Here is a 7,692-nt window from a genome sequence, read left to right as displayed (position 1 = left end):
CTCTCTTAGGACTTGTACATTTGACTCTCTTTCTATACACACTGACCAAATATGTAGCAAGCATCGCAACTGCAAAAATAGACGCACCTATAGTTCCAAAAAGCAAGATATATTTCAGTGATTTTGCTGGAGTACTAGAATCTCCGAGATCATGAACAACTGATATGTCTGATCCCCCCTCCCTACTACTCTTTTCCACTAGAGACATGACAGATTCATTATGTCTGAATTCAAATTCATTTTGGCTCTCAAAATTTAGTGTCTTGGACTGACTGGCCATTGCAGGAATATAGTAATCACCTCCACCTGATGATGTGCTCAGTTCCTCTGGATCTTGAATGAAAAGGCTCTCAAAACTCTGTATTTCACTGTTAGTTTCTGTTTTAGATGAGGAGAAAACAAAGTCATGTGAACCACTATTACCAAAATGAGACTCAGATTCATGAGATACATCTGCACCAAAGTCCATAAATGATACCAATTCAGGAATACAGTCCTCAGAACTATTAACATTTTTTTCTGCATCTACTGGTAAGTTTTCTATATCATGTACACTGTCTAGACTCTAGAATGACAGATTCAAGAACTTGGGTATTCTCTGCATCAACTGAGACTTCCATCACCTGCTGGTATTCTGCAGCAACTTTTTGTTCTTTACCATATATTATATCAAATCCTTCTGTTCCAACATCGATTTCTTCTGGCCATGAGAAGCCAATCTCAAATGAGCGTGGCACCTCGGTATACTCTTGCGATGGAGAAAATAAACCATCAAATCTATCTGCATCCTCTTGGCCTTCGGTTTCAGAGGACAAAGCTGAAGGCTCATAATTGTGATCTGCCTCATTGTGACCGTAGTCTGCCCCGCTGCCATCTCGTGGTCATGGACGTAATCAACTGCATGCCCGTAATGTGCCTCGTTACTCTGCACAGATTCATTTAATCCAGATGGGAGTATGGGCAAAGAACTTTTAGCAAGGCTGGCATGGCTAAATGAGACCATGCATAACTGCATTTGACCCTGTATCCAAGAAGACGCTTTCCAGCTATGCATAGAGAACATCTTCCCTATTCATTTTTGAAAAACTATATAATTTCTTTAAATCCATTTTGTTCTAAAAAACAATAAATAAACCACATGTTGAAGTTCCTCTTATATATGAAATGATGGAAAAATAAAAACAGAGTTGCAAAAATATATGTACAGAAAGCTCCCTGACAAGAACCATTTAGCACCAGAATTTAATCTTAAGAAAGAAACAGAAACATAAAATCCAAATTACTCTCATCTTCCAAAGTATGAAACACTATGAATATTTGTATCACATTTAATTTTTTTTCACAAACTTCTTAACGCAACTTATTTAGGACACTTGCAACAACGTGGGCACCTAAATTTATTTCCACAAATACCTTTCATTTACTGCCTACGTAGTGAAGCTTCATCATTCTCTCAAAGTCTTCATCAGAATCATGCATTTTAAGCGCATCAATACCATCAAATATAAAGAAAACCAATGTTTTGAGAGGGAAGCTAAAATCCCTGAGGATAAAAAAAGAGCAGAAATATTAGTCACCATGCTTCAAGAACATTGTAGAGAAAGAAAACCTGTGGTAACCCATTGCATTTTACACGTTAAAAACATCGTGATTGGGTGCAGAATTCCCTATTCCACAAGGTTTAAATGTGTACCAAAAATAGGGCAGCAATTTCATTACAACAATAAATGCATCCACACAAAATCCTTTCATCGGGTTGCTACCATTCATTTTTACAAATTCTTAGTAGCCTATCTTTCTAGGCAAACCAATAGCAAGTTCCTTTCCACGGGCCCAATCCCGCGCCGTAGTTTCACTTTCACCGGGCCATATAATATCAGACAATTTTGGCTTTATATGATATTGATAGTCACTGATGGTGGCTGTAATTTTTGGAGGGGTGACCGATAAGCTGGTTCGGTTTGACCAGTAACCACTGTTCTGGATGTGTGTACTAGCTACGTTGATAATCTCAAAAGTAGATCCCATCAAGTCTCCATTTTTGTCTAATTTCATAGGACACGTAATGTCGTTGAAATGAATTTGCAGTATTATCTTTCGCAATTGTGCTCCTCCTTCAATGAGATCACTGGTTCAATCCCAACAGAGCTCAGGGATATGATGACCGGGCACAATTCTTATGCAAGCGGGAATCTATGGCAGCTCAGTAACTTGTCAAAGATGGAGGCTTTACATATTCCATTTGCTAATTTATCTGGGTCCTTGCCTCCAGAATTAGGTAAGTAACAGAATCGAAGTAGGTTGGTGCTGAACATCAACAGACTTACTGGATCAATACCATGGTAGCTAAGCAACAGTATGAGCTTGAAGACAGCCAGCTATCAATCTGCCAAGGGAACATGCTCACCATTTCCCTGCACGTTTTCATGAAAAATAAAAATGAAGCCTTAACTTTTTGAGAGAAATAATCATGTAAAGGCGAAAGTCAATTTAAAATTTGGTAAGTAGTGAGGGAAAGCCACTTGGGATTTGGTTAAGAATGATGTAGCTAGTGGAATAGATGGTTTTACTTGATTTATTTCATTTAGCTATTATTGTAATCTTTACAACATAAATTCTTTAGCAACTAAAGTAGAGGCAAGTATAAAGCATATCTAAATATAAAGTATATGCGAAATACATGCAATGATTATCTTCCAAAGTTGAATGTTAGCAACATAGTCCGAAGTCTTCACTGGAGCTCCTCTGCAATCTTTCGACACCTGCACACACCCAAAAATAAACTCCAAAGAAAGAGTGCATACCTCTTTTAACTGTTGCACAACATGTGGGAAGTACATGAACCACAGCTATAGGTTGTAGCCAAGCCAACATATCGTCTCATCTCCCAGAGAGAAGAAAAAACCCAAAACAAAACTGTTAAAAACAAAAAATACCAATATCTAAACAGTAAAAAACAAAAACCCAAAAAAATAAAACCCAAAACCCACGAAAAAACTACAAGCAAGAAGAGGGAAATAACGCTGGACATTGCTATTTAGCATCCACAAAAGAAAGAAAAAGCAGAAATGAAAAATGAGAAAGGACAAATGAACCAGGTGCAATGCTAAATCAACCCACTACCCAAGATGCTCTTCCCTGTAGCAACATTCTACTCTGCTGAGCTAAGCGCAACTCAATAACACACCACACTTTATGTCTTGCTTTGTATTGGCATTATTCTCTGCTACACTCAGTTTGAATGAAACAAGTATCACCGATATACAAAATTGAAGAACATATATTTTCCTACATAGGGATAATAGAGATAAGAAAACATGTACTTTCATGAATAAAAATAATTATTATATATACATACAATGAATAGAGGTAATCGTTATATATACCATTAATGAACCGAGGGTGTTCACAGAAATGGAACAGAAATGGAATCTGATGAACTCCTTTTCAGAAATCCCATCACGTGTCCTCGATTACTAGAGCGATTGAACCACAACGTCCTCTCACTGGTTCTTCAAACGATGGTTCCTCTCTATGTTCTTCACTCCAGCACATAAGCAGAGTCGGTCACGTCCCCTTAACATTTAGTGGAAGCCACTAGGGTTAGAATATTGGAGGGTCAAATTGCCCTAGCATGCACCTTCTACTGGTCGAAGGGTTGAGGATTCTCGCACAATGTCAATTCGCTTTGTTTTACAGAGTATCGATGACTTACTGCAATTTATGATGGGGACAACCTGGTTAGGCTCTGCACCCATAGCTACAAAACTCCCATCCCATGTTTGATCACCTGGACGAAATGAACCACCATGCTCCCACTCCATGTGATCCTGCTCTGCATCCTGCAATTGACAGAAATTTCCATGTGATTATAAGTTCACCTTTTGGATCCCTTAGACATGCCTTGAGCGTTCAGAGGATGGTGAGGATTCTATGTAGTCATCTGTAGACTTCAAGGAAATATTTTAGAAAAACAACTTACCTTTAATATTGGCGAACCATGGAGGATTGTCCCATAATAACCCAAGGTATCACGAACCAGTGGACAGCATAATGGAAGGTAAAAGTTTAGAAACTGAAAATGACCCTTGTCTAGGAACCTAATGCAAGTAAATACCTGTAGAAGCCAACAGGAACTAGACCGCAATAGATGCATAGATAATATAGAAAGATAGGGTTATCAGATTTAAAAATATAAAAAAACCAGTTGCAAAATTCCTAGCAGCAAATAGAAGAAATCCTCTGAAGTTTTTCAGGAATGTTTTTAGATAAAAAATATTTACCTGTAATCTTGGTAAGCAATGGAAGAGCACCACAAATTACAATAAGCCTATAGAAATAAGTAAGAACAAACCCTAGCGGAGCATGGTTTTCTTCGTATGTTTTTTTGGAAGGTTCGAGAAATACGATGAGATTTTGAAAGAAGCCAGACCAAACCCCAACGGATCTTTTAGAAAAACAAATTACCTTTAATATTGGCTAACCATGGAGGATAGTCCTGTAAGAACCCAAGGTATCACGAACCAATGGACAACAAAATGGAACCCAGAGTTCTCAATACTTCTAGAATGCAGAAACCGTTCAAACATAGCATCCAAGCAAGTGTCTTTCCATCGTAACTGATATTTTTTTCGTAGATGGCCCTCATTTTGTACTCCACGCTGAGGGTCGCAGTGGGGAAAGCCATATCATCTACGAAAAAAATATCAGTTACGATGGAAAACACTTCGAAAGATGAAGATCTAAGGATTGGCACTTCGAAAGCCTTTCAAAAACCTCAACAGAGCTCTGGTTCGAAGCTGGAATGAGACCAAGCAGGAGTCATGAGCACTGACGGAGGAATGAGACCTCAACGCGACGCCAAGGGTATTGAAAGTTGAAGGAGCCAACCCTGGCCGAGGGTATTGAAAGTTGAAGGAGCCAACCCTGGCCGGATCGCTCAACAGGCCTCAATACCGTGAATACAAGAGGAATCCCGAGGCGGTAGATGGGGGCAAGCCATAAATCCTATGCTATAGGGATTTTAATGCCTTATAGTACGCCCTTTTATGTATGACCATCCATAGCCATTTCATGCCATGGTTACGGCATTTGCCCATCACTGGTTTCGTGCGATGGGTTGGTACAGTATATTGGTTGCCATCACAAACCGCAGGTCGACCTCGGCCAACTGGCAACGTAGCTATCATTTAGCAAGCATTCGCGAATTACAAGTAGGCCGATCTTGGCCAACAAGCAACTTACTTCACGGATAAATCTCTTCGAATTGAAAAGGTGCTTCGCTAGGTTTTGTAAATGAACATGAGTTATTTTATTGCTTTAAAAGTAATAAAAATTATTTAGAATATCTTTATTACGATAACAACCATAAATACAACTGAGAGAAAAATATAGTTTCTTTTCCGCTTGTAAAAAAATTGGTTAATAATAATTTGTTTACATTCTAATCAATTGTTTTTAATATTACATTCGGGGTAAAAAAACTAAATAAAAAAATATTGATTTTTTAAATTAATAATAATGTGTTAAAAGGGATTGTATAAATAAGTTAAAAGACATCATATAAATATAGGTTTGACATGATTCTTTGCTGGTGGAAATATCAAGAAGATATTGATTTTAGAATTTTTTTATTTAATAATATATATTTATATAAGGGAGTTGACAATTTGGTTGGTTTCATAAATATGAGATCTTTTGGTTGGTTTTATAAATATGGGATACATGTGTGATAGCATTATAATTTTTTAGGTAAGTTTTCACGATCTCCCATATGAAACTAAAAATTGATTATATATTTACATTTACTTTATATTTTCATTAATTTATATTCATATTTCTGAGTTACTAATATATAAGGTTGGTTTTTTTGGTACTAAAAAACGATACTGTATAGTATTTTGATTTACATATGTATAGTATTTTGATTTACATATAAATATTGTCCATAAATATTATAAAATGAATGAAAATGTTAATATGAACATGAAATTTTAAGGTTAGGGTAATATTGCAATTTGCATAAAATAATTAAAACAATTTTTTAAAATATTAAATAAAGTATCAAAATTAAAAAGAAAAAACTGTGATTATTATAAAAGAAAAATAAATAAAAATTTAAAAATATGGTAGGTAATTATTGTAAAATTATAATTGGAATAAAATATTATAATTGGTAATATTGTGGAGTTTTGTTTTCTATTTTTAGATTACATTTAATGTTGTAAGTTTAATTTTAATAATTTTATTTATGTCTATAAGTATATTAATATTGAAAAAAAAGTTGTTAGATATAAGTGTATTTATATTGAATAAGGGTGTGAGAATTTTTTTATATATATATAAATATTAAGTGTATATTTAAGATTTAATTAAAAATAATTATCTTTATCCTTACAATTTAATGAAAGTATCTGATTAACTTTATTAAATTACTTGTGTTTTATAAATTAGGATCTCTAATGATTTACTTATTAAAAGGTTAGTTTTTTTTCCACGTAGTTGATTAACGTACAATCCTAAGATTTTGGTCCTTGCCAACCTTATTTCCACAACTTTTTTCTTTGGTTGCATTAATATCTTAAGCGGATTGGAATTCATCTATCATTTAATTTATATGACTAAGCTAATTAATATAAAATATCAATATTTAGATAAAAATGAAATAATTTATTTTTATTTTTCTTCTAAAATTTGATGATCATTTCTCTCTCTATGTATATCTAATTGTTATCGTAATTTATACAATAAATTCATTTTTTAAATCAATTTAAATTATTATTTTAAAAATTTATTAAGAAATAAATACAATTTAAATTTTATAAATATCATAATTAAAATATATATAAAATTGAATGCATAAATTTTAAGACTAAAATTAAGAATATAATAAATATGATATTGTAGCCAAAGACAATCTTGGAAAATATCTGGAGTAGGAGAAGTGATCAGAGACCATGAAGGAGGTGGAGTCCCTCTGTAGCTATGGCTTGAACCAGTGGAACAGGAAGAGAGGCCTCCCTGGGCAAGCCATAGCTACAGAGGGACTCCACCTCCTTCATGGTCTCTGATCACTTCTCCTACTCCAGATATTTTCCAAGATTGTCTTTGGCTACAATATATGCTAATGATGGGAGTCCAACTTTCTGGGGTGATAGTAGACTCTTAACCTTCATTTCTCATTTTGACATAATGAAATGGAGAAATTGAATCTGGTGTGGTTGGTCAAGCAATGAATGTAGCAATTGAAATTGTCCTTAAATAAATTGTGGGCCAAACATCCTTACTTTTGTTCAACATCATCAAATTTATCCTCCACCAACAAGCAATGAGGGGTATACACCTTCACAACTGATGACAAACTTGGAACTTCCTTAACATCATTGCAAACCACCTCCAGGGATGTGATAAAAAAGGAAGCGTATGAGAGCTCTTTTGAAATTTCTGACAACATCAAATCACTGCGACAACATGGATTTAAGTGGGCATATTTTTAAACAATTTTGTGAATAGTAGAGAGAAGCTAGAAGAGATGTTGACTTGTCTGTGATGTCTGCTAAATGCCAAGCTTTGAAGGCAGATTTACGAAGAGGGATTATTGATGGAAAAGACACTAATGTCTTGTCACATTTCATGATAATTATATGTTATTTATATGCTTAAATAGTATATAATGAAATGATATGTTTATAT

At 34.7% G+C, this 7,692-nt stretch overlaps 1 protein-coding gene and 2 long non-coding RNA genes across 14 annotated transcripts in view; 1 reads left to right on the top strand and 2 right to left on the bottom strand.

Annotated features, from left to right (window-relative positions):
- The window catches only part of LOC149197003 (uncharacterized), an 84,609-nt gene that overhangs the window by 42,409 nt on the left and 34,508 nt on the right, over nucleotides 1-7,692 (top strand). The window lies entirely within an intron of this gene.
- Nucleotides 36-3,388, bottom strand: LOC149197006 (uncharacterized). The gene is made up of 2 exons (XR_016254707.1): nucleotides 2,681-3,388; nucleotides 36-2,414 (listed from the first exon to the last, which is right to left on the bottom strand). It is a non-coding gene; the product is annotated as an uncharacterized LOC149197006 (long non-coding RNA).
- On the bottom strand, nucleotides 3,504-4,962 carry LOC149197005 (uncharacterized). The gene is made up of 2 exons (XR_016254708.1): nucleotides 4,468-4,962; nucleotides 3,504-3,842 (listed from the first exon to the last, which is right to left on the bottom strand). It is a non-coding gene; the product is annotated as an uncharacterized LOC149197005 (long non-coding RNA).

The sequence above is a fragment of the Pinus tabuliformis genome, chromosome 2_2 (genome assembly GCF_031772625.1).
Source record: "Pinus tabuliformis cultivar Carrire ecotype Pingquan chromosome 2_2, CPIR1, whole genome shotgun sequence".
Lineage (NCBI taxonomy): Eukaryota > Viridiplantae > Streptophyta > Pinopsida > Pinales > Pinaceae > Pinus > Pinus tabuliformis.
This window is presented reverse-complemented; position numbering and strand designations above follow the sequence as displayed.